At 46.5% G+C, this 22,238-nt stretch overlaps 1 long non-coding RNA gene across 1 annotated transcript; it reads right to left on the reverse strand.

Annotated features, from left to right (window-relative positions):
* Window positions 1–5,913: 5,913 nt before the first annotated feature.
* Window positions 5,914–14,370, reverse strand: LOC135383376 (uncharacterized). Its single transcript, XR_010419838.1, has 3 exons — window positions 14,290–14,370; window positions 8,418–8,474; window positions 5,914–6,093 (listed from the first exon to the last, which is right to left on the reverse strand). It is a non-coding gene; the product is annotated as an uncharacterized LOC135383376 (long non-coding RNA).
* Between the last annotated feature and the right edge of the window lie 7,868 nt (window positions 14,371–22,238).

A 22,238-nucleotide genomic window follows, 5' to 3' on the forward strand; every position in this document is an offset into this window, starting at 1 on the left:
CATCTGTACGCCTCACGAAAATATGCCCATTCTTCACCCAAACAAATTGTTAACCTTTTTCTTTGGCTGATTGACGGGTTTGCCACAACAGCTTCTTGTTTTCAGCGATCAGATTTTCGCACAGGAACACCGGACCAGGCCGTGTACTGGATTTCAATCTACTTCTCTGTCCAAGCCAAGCATCACGCATCTTTCTGTCTTTAAATCTTGCATTGATTGGCGGCGCGCTATCGTTTGATTTCGATGGTGGTAATCTATGAGCTGCTTCGTAGTCTGCCGCTGTTAGTGGAGGAAGCTGTAGTTCAAGGGCGACTTCCATTTACAACCTTCAGTATATCCTCTCCCACGAAACAAGGCATCCCGCGGATCTCAACATTGTTTCGCCGTCCATATTGGTCAAGCTCGTTAAGCTGGATCTTCAGTTGACGTATATCTATGCTTTGTTGTGTGTCTAGCGTGGTCAGATGCGTAGTAACAGTCTCAAGGGACGCTGAATTCTTCCCTACTTGAGTCGCGAGTTCGTCATGCTTGTTGGACAAAGAATTGATTTTGGCTTCCAGTGAATCAATTTTTTCAATAACTGAGGACATTTTTTGGCCATTGCTAAGAACCCCCTGCATAATGGCGCTTAAAGATAGGTCGGGAGATGAGCCGGACTGGACTGTCCTTGCCATGTTCAAAGTACATGTTTGGCATACCCATGAGTCACGTTCAGCACTGGAAAATGCCCTTAGGCTGATCTTAGTAACACCTGAACATTTGCCCATGTGATACAAATTTGAGCATTTAGAACATAGCACGGGGAGGGTGTCTTTTGCAAAAGACTGCATGCAAGTCAAACATAGGTCTTGACTGGACATGGTAATCAGCTCAGTTCACGCAACGCAGTCAGGTGGGGAGTTACAACGTACAAAATATTTGAGCACAACTCACCTAGAAAACACAGTAAGGTGCGTGAGATATGTGCTTAGCAGTGCTCCCCACAAGACTGCAGAACAATGCGGTGTTACAAGTCCTTTTGTAGCATCCTGGCTGTTCGGGATATCGTCAGATGGCGCAGAAAATCCAGTTGCGTCGGGCACGTGTGATCAGCAGCACGGATAGCACACTCTAAGAAAAAAGGAGTACTTTTACTCCTTTTTAGGACTAAATGCATTGCCACAAAAATAGGACCTTTCGGGAGTAAATGCACGGGAGTAAATGAATGTTACAGAGTGGAGACGGCATTTCACGCGCTGTCGTAAGAGTCCCAAGTACATAATTCGTGTGCATGCATGAAAATACTTTGAAGCAAATCGTCAACCGTGATATATCAAGTGATATAAAATCTTGCGCCATACATAGTGCACAATTTGCGAAGAAAGATGCGCTAACTGTTTCTTACTCTGTGTGGCTGGAAATTTGCTACGTTTACTGAGTTATACAGCCTTATGCCATTCAAATTGACCAAGGGCGCATATTTACGTAGTCTGTTGCATTCAGGAGACCATTCGCGAAGTTCAGTGACAATTTGCAGTCCTGGGGAGTAAATGTCGGGTCTAAATGTCGGATTAGGGGACTAAAAGGGGGAGTAATTGCAGACTAGGGGAGTAGAAGCTGCGATTACTTCCCGTTTTATCCCTTTTTTTCTTCGAGTGCATTCGGATGAACACGGGCGAACAGGGTGAGCGGTTATCTAGAAAACACAGTAAGGTGCGTGAGATATGTGCTTAGCAGTGCTCCCCACAAGACAATTCAGAATTAATCGAGCAAGTTGCTATTTGTTAACTTTCTGAGGAACTGCACAATGCCTTGAATGAGTTAGTCCTGAATGAGACAGTACTTTGTAGAAGATCCATATTTTGGTTGATGAAGGGCAAGAGCTTCACACAAGGCGTCCCAAAGAGAAAAAAAAAATACGATGAACTTCCATTTCTAGCCTGCCTTCAAGCAGCACCAGGAAACCTGGTACACTGAAAGGAAATCATTATCACGTTGAACCCTCGTTTACGCACGCTTGGGCTCGTGAATTGGTCGAATTAATGCGCTTGATTTTTCTCAATATAAGATTTTCTAAACGTGGTAGAACTAACGCTTTCGTGGTAGAGAAACCGCTATATGAAACCGCTATATGGTTTGTAAGACAAACACTGTGGGGCTGGCTTGCTGAAGCAAGCGTCCCACGTGAACAGTCTCGTGAACCGGTGCTTGAGCTGTTCAGTTCCGGTTCGGTTCAGCAGTGAAATAAACAGTTTCGGTTCCGTTCAGTTCCGGTTCAATGAAAAATAACGTTTTTTAGCGGTTTTCGGTTCGGGTTCAGCTCCCGTTCCGATCCATGCCGTCACATGCGTAATGTGGCCGGAAGGTTCACTTTGGAGCCCTGTAACGCCGATGCCACGCAAATACTGCAACATGTTTTTGAATATTCTGCAACCGCAAGCCTATATACAGTCATGAGAAAAATATTAAGGACATAAATGATGTGGCTTTTTAGAAATTGGCTCGAGTGTACGACCTACTTTCCGATTTTTCTCATTTTTGGGCGGCTGCAGTGTGTGACACACTGCATCTACAAATATTAAACATATATCACCGGATAGCACATTTCACGACGCACAAAATGATATATTGCTCATCAGAAATTTTTTCATAGACGCTACGCAGAGGTGTCCGGAATACAACAGTAAAGTGAACGACCGGCCAAGTTTGCCATTTTTTTACATAAAAATGGGATTTCGTAGAGAATTTTTGTACACCTCTATCCACTGTCCTCGATGTGGACAACAAGAAAACAAATCACAAAGGTCTCTTCCCTGCTGCGCTTCTCCACCAGGAGCGGTCAAAGTTCGGTAAACGAAAAGTGGGACAAAATCGAATTCCACCTGTCTTCAGGCTTAATTTTTTTTCTCGGCAACGAATGGACATAGAGACTTAAACAAATGGTTTCGTCACCTAGAGATATCGGCCAACAACATACAATTTTTCAAGCAAAATCTGAGGCTACGTCCGGACCAACCTGCCTGATCTTACGTGGAATCACCCACCAGTAGTTTCCAAGGGTAGCAAAAGCTGGTTGGAGTTCGCAGTTCGCACCACATCGGTACTGTTGGTGCATAGTGGCTTCACCTGTAGCATAGCAATTCTCGATTAAGCTGCAATATCCACAGGTTGTGGCTACAGGCCATGCAGATCTGCCACTAAAATTTACTAACGTTGTGCCCTGCATCTTTTCCGCCCTTGGAAAGCAGTGCTTGGCAGTCGGTGGTGAGGAATGCAGTCTACCCCTTCACATTGCCATTTGGAGAGCTTTGAACAATTCCTCTGACCAAGACCTTGTGCAGTGCTGCCACAGCTGCCGTAGCGTCCGTGCGGTCAATGCCACCATTCAGCTGACGCAAGGTTGAGAACAAAGACTCAACGGCATCAATTGAGAATTTCCTTGCCAGTGCATACTTGAATTCACCATCAAGAAGGTGGCGAGTGCACATCACAGTTGACGCAGTTCATGTCGGAGGGGAAGGCAAGCTATGCAGGAGCTCTTGCTGCCCATGCGTGGAAGTAACGAAGGAAGTCTTCCTCTAACCACATTCGCCTGAGTAAACAAAGTTACACTTAAGATAATGCAACAGTGGGCATAAAAAAAGGTGCAAAAACACTATATGTGTTTGTGAAGTTTGACAATGATGCCTAACGTAGCTCACCTTTCGTCACCTGCTGCATATAGAAGGGCATGCGTATGGCATCCCGTGTGGTGATGTGCCATGTGATGATGAAGTTGATTGAGGGCACACAGTCGTCAAATCCACGTGTTCCCAGGTCGTTGCTGTGTTCGTTAAGGTAATGAAGGGCACCAGTAACCTGCGAGCTGAAGACTTCGACTGCCCTCTGTCAAAAGGATAAGAAAGAATTAATAGAAAGATGTAACTAATGACAGGAAACAGTAGCAGAATTCATATTAGCAAGCTCCAGACACTAAAATCATCACCTTCACATTCAACTTCTCGAAGTCCGTGTGGAAAATGTGCTTTTTGCTCAAGCATGCCACGGGCAAGAAATTACTGGACACCTTCTCTTGAATTTCGTAAAGCCGACGCAGGTAGTGCGGACTGATATATTCCCAGTTGTTCCTCAGTGTACGACGGCTGTCTAGAAACTACAAAATTAATAACGTCAGTCATAAAAACATTACTCCTAATAAGTAGATGCAAGATATATAGGGTGTTTATTTTTATTAAAAATACTAGCAGAGCAAAATAGATGCCGTTTTTGCAGTTGAGTTATATGGCCAGGTGAACATTCTCTCGAAGAAAATATGTAACCACAAGAGCACTAATTACCTAAAATTAATTAATGAACTCTTTAATTAGGGGACTTCGCGCAAAAGCGAGATAACATAACGGGAGATATTCCTCCTTGCACGATTAAAAAACCCTTAGAACGCGCACGAGTGTTGAAATATCCATCGCTGAATTTCGCTATGCTAATGAGCCGAAACAAGAACTACGCACTTTTCGAGTGCAGAAATGACGCGACCTTTGCCTTATCTGGGTCGGAAAGCGGTCTATCTGACCAACAGATTAGCTCCTACACCAATCAGCTCCATCGTTCAAAGCACGTGGCCCTCTCGCACTTTCTGCTCTTTAAAAGTGCTTAATTCCTTTTTCGGCTCATTTGCATAGCGCAATTCAGCTATGGATATTTCAGCGCACGCGCGCGTTTAAGGGTTTTTTTTATATATCGACTGGCTTTCAAAGAGGAATATCTCCCGTTCTGTCAACGCCTCCTCTGTTGGTTCTGTTCTGTTGGTTCTGTTATATCGCTTTTGCGCGAAATCCCCTAATTAAAGAGCTAATTAATGTATTTCAGGTAATTAGTGATCTTGTAGTTACATAGTTTCTTCGAGAGAATGTTCGACAGAATTTTGTAGTTTCTAGGCAGCCGCCGTACACTGAGGAACAACTGGGAATATATCAGTCCCCACTACCTGCGTCGGCTTTACGAAATTCAAGAGAAGTTGTCCAGTAACTTCTTGCCCGTGGCATGCTTGAGCAAAAAGCACATTTTCCCCACGGACTTCGAGAAGATGAATGTGAAGGTGATGATTTTAGTGTCTGGAGCTTGCTAATATGAATTCTGTCACTGTTTCCTGTCATTAGTTACATCTTTCTATTAATTCTTTCTTATCCTTTTGACAGAGGGCAGTCGAAATCTTCAGCTCGCAGTTTGCCTTGCCATATAGCTCAACTGCAAAAACGGCATCTATTTTGCTCTGCTAGTTTTTTAATAAAAATTCTGTAACGAATCAAAATAAACACCCTGTATACCTGCATGTAATCGGATGTTCTTAATTATATGGCGGTAGTCAAATCCCATTAACAAAAGCCGCTCAGGACACTGGCTGTCCAGCGGATGGTCAATGACAGGCGATACCACTCCCCTGGACAGCAGTGAAAATGCTTTGGTGTTGACCGAAAGGTTGTCGGCAACTAGTCTGCATACACGAAAACATGCGTTTTCCACAGCTGTCATCGCCTTTATGATGAGCCCAGAAAGCTGCTCCCCAGTCAGGCGTGTGTAGCGTGACTTCCTATGTTTGCAATCACGACCAGATTGATTCTACCCAGGGCTATAGGTATGGCGTGCAAGAAAGAGGAAAACAAAAAGAAAATTTTACACAGACAAGAATATTGCCAGTTTAGAATGTTTATGCATGTTTATTGGACAAAATCCTTGGTTCGTAGGAACGTTAGGAATCACACAACCAGGGCGCCAAGTGATCTGAGTAAAAAATATCTACGTCAAGGCATAACAATATCCCGCGTTCAGAACGCACAGAAAATACACTTTTCGTTTCATGCACAACAACCAATGGCTACGCATGCTTGCACAAATTGTGATGAATCGATTGATATGATACAGCACACACATGTCAAGGAGGAGTTAACTGTAGGAAATCTCCATCTTGCTCAAAGCGTGTCGCATGGCAACGGCACTACTATGGGTAGCAGATGCAAATCTTCTTGTAAGGGCCGGAGCAGTAGCCTCCTAAACGGCCACTGCTTTTGCAGTAGTAGCGACAGGCAGCAGGACTGAATGGACACCCGTATGCGCGGCCTGTAAAAGAGAAACAGTTCTTCAACGTCATTCTGCAAACCCACAATGGCAGCTCGTTGTATTGTAACAGGATACGTTCGAAGTGAAGATACGAGGGTGGTTCCATAAGTTCCCAAGCAGCACAATGTACTGAAAGTCGGGTGCAATAGGGGTGGGCGGGTAGGTGGAAGGCCTTGAACAGGCTCGTGAAACTAAAGAACATTGATAAGACACATACCGTCCACCCCTATGGCACTCGACTTTCAGTACATTGTGCTGCTTCGGTTTCCGGCCTGAGGTAGAAAATGCGCGCGAATTTGAAAATGCGTAACTTAAAAACCCGAGACTAGGGGACAAAAAACGACAAACACAGACAAGGTCTCAAAAAATCCTTGCGATTAAGGACGCGTGGCGCCATCTGTTGGAGGGCCGGAGCACCCTCAACCCTCGATCTGCTTGCTTTTTTCGGTTGGAGAGCGGCATTTCAAACAGTCAGGGTGCACTCTTCAGTTAAAATGGGAAAAATCGAGTACCGCGCTGTGATAAAATTCTTGACAAAAGAGGGACTTTCGCCTAAAGAAATTAAAGTGCGACTGGACAACGTGTACAGGGAAGCCTCTCCGTCGTACACAACGGTAAAAGAGTGGGCTAAGCAGTTTCGACTGGGGCGAGAGTCTATTGAAGATGATCCACGCGATGGTCGTCCAGTGGAAGTGGTGACACAAGAAAATTTCGAGGAGGAAGTGCTGAGCGACAGGCGTCTGAAGGTGAAGGCAATCTCAGAAAGGCTGGGGCTTTCCAAAACAACCGTTTTTCGCATAATCGGCGAGGGCCTTCACATGAAAAAGGTCAGTGCGAGATGGGTGCCACGACTTCTCTCGTCAATTCAAAAGCAACAGCGCGTCGTCTGTGCCAAAGAGTTTTTGGAGCTCTGTCAGGAGAACGAAGAAGAAATATTGAAGTCAATTGTCACAGGGGATGAGACTATGGGGGCGTTCACACGGGCCGATTTTCAGCACCAACTCAGACCAACTCGAAGCAACGTCTTTGGACCAACTTCAAGACGGTACCGTCTCCACGTTCACACGTACCAACTCGTTAGCTCCGCCCACAACCAACCTTACGGCAATCGGGGTGTATGGGTTCAAGTCCAACCGCTGGTGACTTTTTTTTTAACTGTCATTAATCAAAACGAAGTCATTTTATTTCGCCAGAAGGTCACCAGTATCTCAAAAAATGCCTATTGATATGTTTATATGGCGCTAGCAACCAAAAAAAAATTATCATGGACCCCTGTAGGATTTGAACCCATGCCAGGCAGTACGACAGGAACGAAATCGCTTGACGCCCTCGAGGGTCACGTGGCAATGCTCCTCGCGTTGATTGGTCAGACCACCAGCACCAACTCTCCGAAGTTTTCGACCGATTCCCACCAACTCGAGTTGGTCATGGTCGGTGATGTCGGCCGACTGCCACCAACTCCAAAGTTGGTCCGAGTTGGTGCAGAAAAATCCCCTTTGTGAGCGCCCGCTATGGCGCTCTACTATGATCGCCTTTCGAAAAAGGAGTCGATGGAATGGCGCAAACCAGGAGAAGCACCCCCAAGAAAAGCCAAGGTCACACAATCCACAAAGAAGATCATGGCAACAATATTTTGGGATTGTCACGGGATCCTCCTCATCGACTTAAAAGAGAGGAACACCACAGTGAATGCGACTTATTATGCTTCACTCCTGCACCGACTGCGAGACGCCATCAAGGAAAAGAGGCGCGACAGGTTGAGTCGAGGTGTCCGATTGCTCCAGGACAATGCCCCTGTCCACACGGCTTCTGTTGCCAAGGCTGCACTGAAGGAGTGCGGCTTCGAAGAAATTCACCACCCACCCTATAGTCCAGACTTGGCACCGAGTGACTACTTCCTGTTCTCAAACTTGGAGAAGGATCTCAGAGGACGGAGATTTCAAAACGATAGTGAGGTGAAAGAGGCAGTTTTCCAGCATTTTGCGGACAAAACTTCGGATTATTTTTTCAAGGCTATAAGAATGCTGGTTGAAAGGTGTCAAAAGTACATCGAAGTTAAGGGTGACTATGTCGAAAAGTGATACACTTGTTTCGTCTCTATGACTATTAAAAGTTGGTCGGGCCGGAAACTTATGGAACCACCCTCGTATATGCACCCAAACTCAACCACAAGATGTATGCACACAACCGGTGTTTATTTCTTCATGACATGGCAAGAACAACGCCCGACGTGACCGTCACACACGCAACATTTAATAGCAGACAGCAATAGCTGTACCTGACTTTCGAAGTAACTTAAATAGTAATATGCCGCATGCACTTACGTGTTCGTACCAGAAGCTCATCACCGCCGTTTTCCTGAGCGGTCACAAGCAGCCTGCCTGTAAAGAGGACAGAGTTCACGGAGAGCACGGCAGACTATACTGACCGCTCGATTTCGTCATTAGTAGAATGGAAGGTATTCACGATAACGGTTCCGAAAACATGACAAGCCAATCCCCCTGATTATTTGCAGCTGGAGACGTCACAATGAAGCTCTACCACAAAGCAACATGGACAGGGAGTAGTAGACGACGCAACCGTTGTTGTGCAGTCTACATCTCTCCTTGCCCATGTCTATGCTGCTTGGTGCTATAGTTTCATGATGTCTGCCTACCAACTACCGCGACTTCGTATACGCTTGTCACTGTGCAAGGCAAGGCTTGGATCCGATGACTACTTTTACCATATCGTTTTCGTTGAGGTTCCCCAGTCTCGAGTAGTGACTAAGTTACAAGTAACTTGTAACTGTATCCATTTACTTTCTTCTGTAACTAGTTACAGTAACTTTTGGCTGAAGTAGCGGTAACATGTATCTGTAACTAAGTTACATTGGTATGGCAATCTTTTCAACGAGTCAGTTCCCTATAGCGTGATTTTGTCGTGACTTCAAATACCCTGCCATTTCTCCCAAACACGAATTCCACATATTAAGTTATCTCATATACAGAGCCAGGGTGGCCTAGACTAGAGTCATTGAATAGCTTCGCTCAGAGTATTGCATTGCTTTTTCCCGGCACTATGCCGACAGCCGTCTGGCAACATTGAGAGCGCCGCTCTTCCATTGGACAAAATCTGCAACTCGGCGGCATTTTGTTGACACGCCAGTGGAACCACCGCCTCGAACCACGAAAAGAACTCCGCCGCCTGAAGACTACGCACGATCCAACATGCCCTTTCTGTCCGACATCCCTCGACACAATTGAACACATCCTTCTACAATGCCCTGCCTACAGTCAGGAAAGATCTAAGCATCTAGACCCCATCATCCGCAACAGCTCGCAAGTACATGACGTCATCTTTGGCGGCTCAACGCCGGCAGAAAGACGTTACCACGCGTCAAAACTGGCTTCCTTCCTGAGGGATACCAAGCTGGTATATCGTCTCTAAGAACGCTTCACAAGTGGCCCTTTCGCCGAGTGCTCTTCAACACCTTAGTCAAGCATCCCCACAGTGATTTTTATTTTCATTTTCATTTTCTGGTGTTCTACCGCTCATCGCTCAACCCCTGATTGGACTTCGTTGCAAATCCGAATCTACAGTCCTGTCTTTCCCTTTTTTTTTTTTACGGACCTGCGTTAGTCGTGACGTTGCCCGCCTTGCGAGGCCGACTACGGCAAGCAGTTCCACCACCACCAGTGGAACCACACACTCTTAAAAATGAACTTCATCACCTAGCCGCTGCAAGCCAACTATCATCCCTAGTGACATCGTTCTCGCGCCTGATTTGTTGAAAATAGGAGGCGTACGCTTGTTTTGTACCAATTGTGTACTGCATAAGCGGTACAAAAAAGGCGTACGTCTCCCGTTTCTTCGACAAAGCAGAGGAGAGACCGATGTCATTCGGGATGATGGTTGGCTAGGAGCGTGCAATGCGGTGATGGTCATTTTACGAGTGCAGTTTCTTTAATTTCAGGCAAAACGACCGTATGCTGCGGCAAGCTTATTTCACATCGCGGATTGCAGCGTGTTGACCGTAACAGCATGTGCGATTTTGTTTAGAGGGCCTTGATCATTGTGGTCAAGGAATCAATGTGGTCATGACATTGTGGTCAAGGAAGACGCAAAAGCGTGGTCGAATAAAGAAGAAAGAACGAACGTCTACAGACGGGATCCGTCATTAACATAGCAGACGAGCTTAACGGAGCCAATATGGCGTCCCCACACTGCACCCCGTGGCGCAGAACTTGCAGTTGTGCATCAGTTGCAGTACTCTGAAGCTATTCAGTGACTCTAGTCCCAACCACTGGCTCCCAAAGCGTGGTCCGCGGACCCGCTGGGATCCCCGAGAGTGTCCGTGGGGGTCCGCGACGATCGAAGACGGCCCGAAGACCGTCTTGGCGAGTACTGCTCGTCACGTCATCTCTGAGGGGGAAGATATTGGCATATGACTAAATATCATACTAAAGGAGGCAGAAATGTACTACCTTCTTATTTCCTGCATGGCGGTGCCTTGTTCGTTTGTTTGTTTTTCCTTTTCTTTCTTCACGTCCCTTATTTTTGTCAACATGAATCCTACTTAACAGAGGTCCTCCAATGGTTTCTCATTGGTTTTGGGGGCCCGACACAACGAGGAGTTTGAGAAACGCCGGCCTAGACTGTGACTCCCATTACGTTACAGTGTACCATGGGAAATGCTCTATTTATAACACGGGACGAATGTCGGCACAGTTCCCCTGAAGTCGGCCCAGGACGCACACTAACCCCCTGTCCCCCGCTCCTTCCTGCTGTCCTCTCTCCATCTGTCCACGTCTGTACGTCGCTCATAGCCACAGTTGCTTCGCGGCGCTAACACGGTACTGAATAAATTTAGGACACGGTATAATTAGCTTGGACAGTACATGCGCGCTACAGCAAATCTTTAGTCACATTTATTTCGCTTTTAAAATGTAACTGTAAAGTGACTAAGTTATTTTAATGTAGTAAGTGTAGCTGTAACTAGCTACTTTTGAAAAACAGTAACTGTAACTCAGTTATGCTTTTTCGAGTAACTTACCCATGACGGTTACTTCCGACTTGTTGTTCTTGTACAAACAATCGCGATCTCCAAAATCCCTCTCCGATAGCGGCATACGTTTTTCGTGATAAAGGAACGACTCACATGGCGGTGCCTCAGCACCGGCCACCCGTGTTGGTTCCGCTAATAACATACCATGCATTTTGCTTTTTCATCTTCAACTTGTCTTTATCCCATAACGTGTGTTAAACGTGGAGGTGGTGGTGGCGGCGGTGAAAGGGCTTGCGTTTGTCGGTGGTGGTGGTGAAAACTGCTCGCCGAGGTCGGCTACGCTTTAAGCGGGCAACGTCACGACTAAACGCAGAAAAAAGAAAAGAAAGAAAGAAAGGAATAGAAAAGAAGAGGACGAATTAAAAAAGAAAAAGTGTGGATTGGGGGAAGGGCCCGGTGCCGCCTACTAGAGGCGCAGAATGAGATTGGTGTCCCTCAAAAAAGCGATTATAGCCGCCGTCCGCTTGTGTCTTTCAGCGGCCGTCGAATCACTAAGTAGTAGTTCTGAAGTGCAGGCATGGGGTGTCCTTGGGGCAAGAGCTTGCTTCTTGCTTCATCGTAGGCGGAGCATTCAAAGAAGATGTGTTGCAGAGATTCGGGGATTGGGACAGTGGCGGCAGTCAGGAGAATGGGAGAGCTTGCGTCGATGAAGCCAGCTGTATGTAAAGGCAGAACCAGTCCGGAGCCGGTGAAGAACAGCGGCAGTGGCCCTGTTGCAGGATCTGGAGGACAACAGGCGTCTAGCATGGGATATCGCCCGTCGGGAGGATGAGCTTGAGGCAGTCACAAGGCCGGTTGCAGTTGGCCTGGGATATTCGTCAGGGGGGAGCGGGAAGGGGCTGGTGCAGTGAGAGTGCGCTTCTTTCGCCAGTTTGTCGGGCCGCCTAATTTCCAGGCAGACCCACGTGAGGGGGTATCCACTGAAGAGAACTCTGGTTTCCTCAGCAAGACAGGGGGCATGTCGTGAGCACCTGACCAAGGTGGATTGATTATCCATGTCAGATAGTTTAAAGAGGGCAGCAGCAGAGTCGGTTAGAACGACGACTTCCTTAGAGTTGGACAGGGTAGCAGCGATGGTAGCGTGTAGAATGGCGCAGAGCTCTGCAGTGGATGAGGAGATACAGCGCCGTTCGAGCTTGATAGACCACTGTGTGTTAGAGGAAGGGATGGAGTAGGCAGAAGAAGTTGATCCAGTGATAAGTGAACCATCAGTATAAACGTGAAGGTGATTGCGACGGTTACCTTCAATATGATCGAGGACTTTACTGCGGGCTACGACGGCAGAACATTGCTTTTTTTCGTGGAGTCCACGGATAGTGGGGTAGGTAATAGGGCGTATTCCCTCCAGGGCGGTGAGCTGGGTCTGTTTATGCAGGCGAGTTTTTTGTTGTGCTTCCTCATGAAAGATCTGCAGAGTTTTCCGACAGCGGTATTAAAGCCCTTGCTCAGTTGAGAAATGGCGGAGGTGCCAGAGGAGGATGGTGAAACATTGAGACGATAGCATAGATCCTTTTTTCGGCATGTAAGCTGAGTGGCCATTCACCCACTTGCAGAAGGGTCTCTTCGACGTCCGACGAGCTTGGTAGTCCCAGTGCGATACGTACACCAGCCCTATGTAGCCTTTCCAGACGCTGCCAGCCAGAGGGCGATGTATTTCTGATGGGGAGGGAATAAATGAGCCGGCTAAGGACCAGGGCTCGGTAGAGGGTGAACATTGACTTTGGATGGTTACCCCAAGATTTTCCACAGAGAAGCTTCAAAATGTTTATAAGACGTTGACTGCTTGCTACCGAGTTTTCAACTTGATGAGTCCATGAAAGCCTTGTGTCAGATGTAACACCCAGATAGCGGGCTATGTTAACTCTTGGGATAGTTGTACCATCAAGGGTCAGCGCAGTGAAACTGTTCGGGATGTCTAGTCCTGGAGGTGCACTGACCAGAGAGACAGTTTTGGCGGGGGGGGGGGGAGGTTGAAGGCCCTTGGCAGCAAGGGTTGCGGTTGTCGGCCTCACAGAGGCATCACTTCGGCCCGTGGTGTTGATGAAAGGGCTCGCCGTTGTCGGCCTCACAGAGGTGGGCAACGCCACGACTGACGCCCTGGGGGAATGTGCGTCCTGGGCCGACTTCTAAGGGAACTGTACCGACATATGTCCGAAAGCCTCTGAGGAAAACCCAGGAACAACCCCAGACAGCACAGCCGGCACCGGGATTCGAACCCGAGTACCTCCCAGTTTCGACGTGACATGGCCAGCACGCTAACCACTTCGGCCCGTGCTTCGCCATGAGCTCTTGCGCGACCCTATACCAAAGCGGCCTTGGAGCGCGCGAACATTAAATATAACGATAACGATCGCTATGTGAAAGTTCACGATCGGGGCCCAACTATTCATGTTTGCATTGGGAAACATTAGGGAAAAAAACATTACGTGTACCGCGTTCAGTCTAGGGACAGCACCTGAGTTACTGTTGTAAAACTTTATAATTTGTCCTTATAACGTTGAACTCTGAAGATGACTACCGTGTTACATAAACACAACCAGAGAAAACGGTCAATCTGACATTCCAAACGCTCTGCTGTCTACATGTGGTCAAGTATAGGGAGAAGACGATGCACTGACAATGCCATTCCTATAGGTGGAACTCGCCTATAGAGCAATGCTTCTCTCAGTTCGTAAATGTATCCTTGACTCTTCATCAAATTAGATTTTCCTCCTAAATATCCATCCATGCACGGATTCATAACTTGACGCCACATTCATAGAAAACTCAATACTACGTGTTGTCCATACTGTACGAAAAACTATAGGCCGATTATTCGATGATGTCCATTATTCGCATGGACGCTTACGCTTTTTCGATGTTGTCCGTGGTAGTCTATTATCAACAATTCGGATAGAGTAACTGATGAAAGTGGGTGTCCGAGCAAACTATGCATATGCCAGAAAGGCACCTTGCTCACGATTCGGCGAAAACATTCACGACGATTCGGCGAAAACATTTTTGATAAGATCACATCAGTGTGCCGCTCACCTTTGAAAAATTTCAGGGTATAGTGGATGGGGGACAGTTACCGGAAGACTACCACTATTCGGGCAAGGCTGATATGAATGTGATGGTCCGTTCACAAAAGAAATAGAGAAGCTACTTACTTGCGATGAGAGCAAAGATGAGGGCGACTGCGATAACCTTCATGGCAGATGCTGTGCGTGCAATACGGGTAGAGCAAAAACTGTTCAGGCTCAGACTGTTCAGAGTGCACACTGTATAGTCGGACATTGTATTTAGTTTTTGTCGGAGTATTTAGTTCCCCCCATATAACACTCAATTTCACTGCACCCCTCGAAAGAGTATACGTGAGAAGGGATCCGAAAAACTAAACAATCACACTCTTGTTCAATAGACAGTCATTCGGTACAGGCGTTTGTGTCATTGAACATAAGTAGAGGAGGCAAGCGAGCTGGTGTATACGATTGAACAGAAACATCTCCTTGAGTCTGAGGAGCAACGAAGGGGAGGACTAGACAGGACGGACACGGGACAAGAACCGACAACGACGACTCGAATATGCGACGACTCAATTTTTGACGACGACAAATATACAGGGTGGTCCACCAACCATACTAGAAATTCATAGTAGGCCCAGGAGAGAATGCGGTCAAGGGATTTTTTTTCTGCCAATAACTTTGGCCACATATTGGTAACACTTTTATTTCATTTCAATTGACGGAAAGTTAATTTCTTGAATTGAATTCCGAAATTTCCCAAGGTAATCTAACGTTTTCTTTGCGGAAATGGGTTCCCCGTGGTCATTTTACTCAGTAATGCACATAATCCCAATCGTAATGCAATGGCAATTGCCGAAATAAATTCGCCGAAAATCCGTGGAAATGAGCCCTTGGCTCCGCCTCTTTTTTGACGGCTCGTAGTTTGAGCGCAAAGCTGCGAAGAAAGGAGGTTACATTCACACAACACACGAGGGGGGAAAGGGTTACAAGCCTTACCCACGGAACAAACACGCGCGGTGAGTGCGGGTATCAGAGCTGTCTTATCAAAAATGAGGTCATCCGACGGCTTGTAACCCTTTCCCCCCTCGTGTGGCGTGTCGATGTAACCTCCTTTCTTCGCAGCTTTGCGCTCAAACTACGAGCCGTCAAAAAAGAGGCGGAGCCAAGGGCTCATTTCCACAGATTTTCGGCGCATTTATTTCGGCAATTGCCATTGCATTACGAGTGAGACTATGTACTATACTGAGTGAAATGACCCCGGGGAACCTATTTCCGCAAAGAAAACGTTAGGTTGCCTTGTGAAATATCAGAGTTCAATTCAGGAAATTAACGTTCGGTCAATTGAAATGAAATAAAAATGTTACCAATATGTGGCAAAAGTTATTGGCAGAAAAAAATCCCTGGACCACATGTCTCTCCGGGGCCTACGTTTTTTACTATGCATTTCTACCATGGTTGGTGGATCACCCTGCATATGACGACTCAATTTTTGAGTCGTCATTGTCGGTTCTTGCCCCGTGTCCGTCCTGTCTAGTCTTCCCCTTGGCTGCTCCTCAGACTCAAGGAGATGTTTCCGTTCAATCGTTTGTGCCGTGGAAGAACATTCCATTTCGTATATTTAGGGCGTGGGTTTTTCAGTTTAAACCCGATTATTCTCTCCCCCCCCCCCCCGAACTGACCTCTGACCAATTCGGGTGAAACCCGACTTCACCCCGAATGCCATTCACTATGAAATCCTCAAGTGACGTTTCCACTGAAGACGAACAAACGTCGCCACGTGTAAGACATGTAGGAACGGTTCACTTACGTTCCCAGAAATATACACTCATGTATGTCAGCACTGTCTATGCCTTCGGTGACTATAGCGCTGGTAGGTCACCCACAAAAAAAAAAAAGGAAAGGACTTAATAGACAAGAGGAGCAGACTATGCATACGCCAGGAAAACACATTGCTCACGAATTCCCCCCCCCCCCCCGAATCTGGGAAAGCCATTTAACCCGAGAAAGTCACGCCCTACATATATTTGAGCATGAACACACAATGATCCCATTTGTTCGAGCGTCTCATCAGACACAGACCACACATTCAGAGTACAAGACCCCCCAAAGTTATCTGTGGGCTTGATGAAATGGGGGTCAAGAGCAAGTTGAACAGCTATACTCACGTCGGTGGGATATGGTAGGCTGATTGAAGAAGCTTGACAATATAGCTCCCTATTTATACATTACTAAACGTGTAACACCAGGAAGGAAGTGTCTAGGTCGGCGTATTTTCCGCGGCATCAGATGCGTAAGATGTGTCAAGGGCACGTGCAATCAATGTAAGTGTAAGGGTAATGATGCCGTGTAGCCATAGTAGCAGGAAAATACAAGATCTCTTCCCAAAAGAATTGTTCTAGTGGACTGTAACCCACGCTGAAAAACTGTGGACAGACAGGACATCGCGCTCTCTTCCGCGTTCATCTTTTCGTTAGACCGCAATGCGTTAACTGAACATTTACGCATGCGTAACAAACTTTGTATGCGTGACAAACATTAACAAACTGTGAGTCGCGACCCTCAGGGGGGTCGTGACAGATTCCGCGGGGGGTCGCGAAACGGCTCGGGAACTTGAAATAAAATCATGATCAGTGTGTTTGTTTTGTGTTTGTCCTTCGAACATGCTCTGTCTATACTATTCTGCGTCACAACAAAAGTTCGTGCTAGCAGACCCCGAGGTCTAAAAAACAACGGTCGGTTTTTGCGGGGTGAGAGGGGTGTCACTGGTTTGCTCGAAAAATAAACTTCACTTGGTTGCAGTTCAGTGCCGGTTCTTGTCCTTTTATCCTCTGTCCTTGTCCTACCCAGCACTGGAGGCTTTTAATTGTTTTTAATTCTAAAAAACAAACTTACTTTAGTGAATAAGAACAGCTACAGTCACTATATAAGCTTCGCTTACGGTATCGTCACTGAGGAACGCGGCCGAACACGGCGATCATTTTGTGGCGTACGTCTCCCAGCGCGGTGGCGCAGTTCTCGTTTCCTTTTGCCTCGCGTGACGTTGCTGCATTTCGTCGCTGTGTGTAGGAAGTCTATTACTCATAAGCCATTCTATGACCTGTGTATTAGGCTTCGTTTAATGCTGAAAATATAGTTACGGCGAACGATACGTATTCAATCGTGCTGTTTTTACCCGGTGCTGTTTTTACAATATAGCACCGCGCAGCGCGCATATCGCAGCTTTTGCAGCTTTCTGGACGCAAAGCACAACTCGGGATGAGAATAGTCATGTGCGCGCATCGAAAGCCCCAAGATGACGGCGCCCACGGCTCTGTGCACGGCCAACACCACCTAGATAGAGAAAGCCTGCGCATTGCCTCCTCTCCATCTTTCAATTAAAAGTCAGAATTCGTCTCCTACCGCGATTCGCCGTTCTGCGAATTCAAGAACCCGCAAATGATTGCAGCTCACCTGGAACCTGCAGACCTAAATATTGAGACAAAAAGTGTAAGACGCTTTCCAGAAAATCAGTTTTGAGAAAGGTTGGGACCGTTTTGCGCTTTGTTTCCAAGTTTTCCCATTTAGTACGCGGGGACGTTCAATCAACTCGTAGACGACGGTGGTTTTTCTCCCTGCCACGACCGCTGAAAGCACGTTCGTGATTGGCCACAGCCGTTGAAGACACGATGCTGATTGGCTGGCCCCTAATTGTTACGTCACGTCCACGAGTGCGGAGGCTTTCTGTATCTAGGTGGTGTTGGCACGCACGCTGCGCACCGCGTGACTTCTGAAAGCCAATGGCCACGCTCGGCGGTGAGGTGAATGGGGGAAAAGCGCGTCGATACTGTAAGCCACTGGTCTCTATGTATAGGGAGCGCGCGACAAACTGGTGGCGCCGCGATGCGGAATTCGGAGAAAGTACTTTGCGTAATAGCCGCCGGGTAGCCAGCTTTGTTTACATGTGAAGTGCGAAGTGCTTTTTTTGCCACACTGGAACTGTTGCATCGCGAACTGTGCCAGCACCTAAAAGAACTCTTTATTAGGGACCTGATGTTTCATTTCTCGTGATTTCTATGCTTTCAATACCACCGAGGACACTAGACTGGCAGCGATAGCGTTTGTGACGGGCGTTCGGCCATTGGGCATGCGGTGTGCACAACATATTCTATTTCTTTTGTTCTAGTTTCAATGAAACTGAATGAGGACCTGCAAAATGATCAATGATTTACAGTTGCCACTTTCGTGACGGTGAAACGCCACTGGATCGTGATACTGATTGAGGTGTTTCATTGCCAGTGCCCAGAGCCGATATTGCTCCCGGTAATCAGGTTGATTAGTTTCACAGTGAGAACGGAAGTTCTACGTTGTTCAAAAGGTTTAGTTTTAGTATTTACGCACCAACCATTTCACAGCTGTCGTGCCGCAAGCCTACGGCGGTGACCGAGGTAAGAACCCATATAATTTCTTCTTTGAGTTTCTCTTTAGCGTTATTGTATCTGAAGATACTAGAAAAAGTGCAGTACAAGTTTAGACAATAAGTTGTGACCTCGCGTGATTATTTGTGTGGATGAAACGGACGCACGATGTAGATTTCAGTGACGAAGTTATGTGTGTGCAAAGAGGAGGAAAGGAATACAAGACTCAGTCAAAAACATATTACAAGTGGCTGGAATCAGAGAAATAAACGTGTATAGCCTTCGCTAGCAAGCCAGGATTTTGTGAGGCGTCAAATAACCATCCTCTCGACGTATCACCTACAGGTGTTTTGACCAGACAGACGCGAGTGGCTGTTGTCCTTCCGCACTGTTAGATACATTATAAATACGGTGATTGCTTCTGTGTAGTTTGTCTCCATTCTCTCGCCCCAGAAAGGTTCCACATTATTTGCACTTCGAAAATTAGCCCTTCTAATTACGGCGGTCGCCACGCAAGCTATAGTTCCACTGATAATGCATAGAACGGGCGGCGTGGTATCACGTCGGATACTTTCAAGACCGCCACTGGCGGCATTGTCGCGACGGAGCAGCGCGCGCCCTTTAGGTGTCGCATGGTCCCTATAAAGGCTGGATCGCGCATAGGAGAGGGGCTCGTGGGAGAGAGCTGCGGCACCCGGCCGCCATGTTGGAGGGCCAAACAGCGCTGGCTGCTCCCATTGGAAACAAGGGGAAGCGATCTGATTTGGAGCATTTATTGCACTTCAAACGCTCCTCATTGCTGATTAGCACATATTTTACTTAGCAGTCAGTGTGCTGATGTATTCCAACCGTGCTTCAGCGGTGTTCCTGTAGTTTTTAATGTAGGATGGTTAGTGTCGTGCACGGGAAGCACACGCATGAAGAAATTCGGTAAATGTAAGCCCATAAAATTAATTATTTTTGCTCAGAAAGGGTTAACTCTGTTTGTTTGTTGTAAGGTTGTTCCGTTTTTTTCTTTCTTTCTTAATTTTTGTGTGGTTTTCGTCTGTTCGGTTCACGTGTGGTGTTCTGTGGTTTTCGTTCGTTATGTGGTTTTCTTATGGCGTTCCGTGGTTTTCGTTCGATATTGTGTGATTTTCATTTGGTGTTGTATGGTTCTCGTTTGGCTTTTTCCATAATCGTATGATGTTCTACGAGTGTATGTGTGTTCTACAATAGCACTTCGATCTTTATTCTGAAGGTGCTCATTATTTCATTCACCACATCACCACCAGCAGTGGGGTAGAAATACCGCCCCTTGCGATGAAACTCCCCGTTCCTCATCTTAAAATAACGTTGTTGTCACGAGTGCGTTGCAGTTGCTCAGCTGTCAGCGTATTTCATTACAGAAATTCAAAGCGCTGTGCACGAAGAGCACGCACACGCATGACTTATCACACACGCTGTAGGAGCGACTGCACATACGAGGTTGACACAGCAGTTTATTTACTTCCACCGTACCTCACAAATTAAAAGAACAGTGGGACAAATTGGCATATTGGCGTAGGTTCTGCATCCGCTTCTTCAGCACAGCTGGGCGAGTGTGAGGGGAACCTGTAGAGCACAAGTGCATTGTTTATAGAAAATACATGATTTTGAGATTTATAGGAGCAGCCACACATACTTTCTTAGTACGTAATGACACCAGCGAAGTAGCAATGCAAGCAAGTCCGAGTTGTCAGATGCATGCGATACGAATAAACAGATTTTTCCTCAAAATAAAGAGCTTGCCTGTGAAAAATTATCCCTCTTTCTCTGTCCGTGTGAAGTGTACTCAAAGCTGCAACAAACTGGCATGACATGCCCTTTAATTTAAAGGATTTTTAAAAAAAAATAGGGGCAGCCCCGCTTGAACTAAATGCAGACGACAGGATGCGTTGGGCCCACTAATATGGCGGCCGGTGACCACGCTGTGGAGCACCCTATGCGCGATCCAGCCAGTTCAGTGCTGTAAGCGAAGCTTTTGGGAACAGCCATCCCTGCTGGCATGCGTTTTTCTTCTGTATTTCTTTTTCTTTCTTTCTTCTTTCTTTCTTTTTATTTTTGCAATAGCCGAGCTACGCCATTTTCTCCCCAAATTCTGTTGCTCCATCTATTAGGAGTAATAGTAACCTGCTGTGAAGCTTCGCACTATCAAAAGGTGGGGGCATATTAGGACGTATTTTCTTTTTGGTGTTCTCCGAGACTGTTGCATCGTTTCATGTGCCGTTTTGGAAACCTTAGCGGAACAATAGAAACGTCTGGTAAACGAAATTTTTGTTTCTTGCGCTCCGATAATGACATACAAGAAGCCATAAGCGGTATAACAGAACGTTCATACACCTCTAGAGTCAGAACTCGTATTCTCGCCAGAGAGGGTGTTCTGTGTGGCTGAAGCGTTAGGCTTAGTTGAGGAATGTGTTTACATCGGAGGCAACTCGCAGTTGTAATATCTCTATTCGATCTATTTATAGCAAAACGAGGATAAATGACCGCGGATGTCGTGTTTTTAGTTTAACGGACGATCTGAATGATCCCGACAATGTCCCAACATGACTAACGAGAATGAGAATCCGCACACGTAAAAGAAAACTACTGTGGTGTACAGAGGGGATTGTGCACGATTCCCCCGATTTATTCTCCCCCGTCCCGATTCCCCCGGCACGAAACAACCGGCTCATCTCCACCGCCACGAATTCACCCATCGCGTTCCCCCGCCTTAGCGCAGTAACCCGCTAAGTTTACAACAGAAGAATGGCTTGGAAGGAAAAAGATTTTTTCATCTCTTATTTTTAAATGGCGAAGCTAAAGCGTGTCATGTCTATATGCCGCAAAAATGCTGCTTTTTGTGTGGATCTCAATAGCGGCGTTAGTGCCTGTTTTGATATAAACCCCTGTCACTAACTTTATTCATATTTTTTACGGTAGTAAAACCAGGCAAGGCTTGTGGGAGGCTTTAAAATACCTGGTCGCACCTTCTCAGACTCACTTATTGCTTGAAGGGGTGCTTTTGACAAAACTGCTGATAAATAGCAAGTTTGGGGCTTGATTGTAGGTCAGTCTTTGGTTCTTTACTAGCGTCATTTGATGTGTCGTATCACTTGGCGTTGACAGCAATGTGTTCGAGCATTTCTAGTTTTATAAACAGATGTCATGTAACGAGTCATTTATGTTGCTTCCAAAAGCCCTCATGATAGAAGTGCGACCATAGTTGGAGGGCTCATTTTTGTCTTTCATGTGTCATCACGAATTCACGATCCACTCCTTTCTCTGCTTTCCACATTCGTAGAGTTGGGCCCTATGTAGAGTGTTTCGCTTTTAGCGCTGCGTTTTAAGCGCCTTACAACAGGATTCTCTGCCTTTTATGGGCGCCTCTAGGGTTCCGTGTTTTCGATGTTTATTTTTGGGCGGATTCGGCGTATGTTTTTTTATGTTTATTGATTTTCGCGGAATCGGAGTCTTTCGATGTTTTTCCTTGCGTGTACATGGTTTACCCGACAGTTATCGGCGAATAGCAATTACAATGTAATTTCAGTGCTGTGCACGTCTAACGCAGCCTTAACAACAACAACCAATGCGATTTGCCAGTTTCTTAAGCACCAGTTGAGTAAGTGCTGCAAAAAATGACCGGAAGGCGTTTGCTCACCTTGTTCGTTACGGTCACAGCCCAATCTTCCTAAT

Source organism: Ornithodoros turicata, chromosome 2 (genome assembly GCF_037126465.1).
Source record: "Ornithodoros turicata isolate Travis chromosome 2, ASM3712646v1, whole genome shotgun sequence".
Taxonomy (NCBI): Eukaryota; Metazoa; Arthropoda; class Arachnida; order Ixodida; family Argasidae; genus Ornithodoros; species Ornithodoros turicata.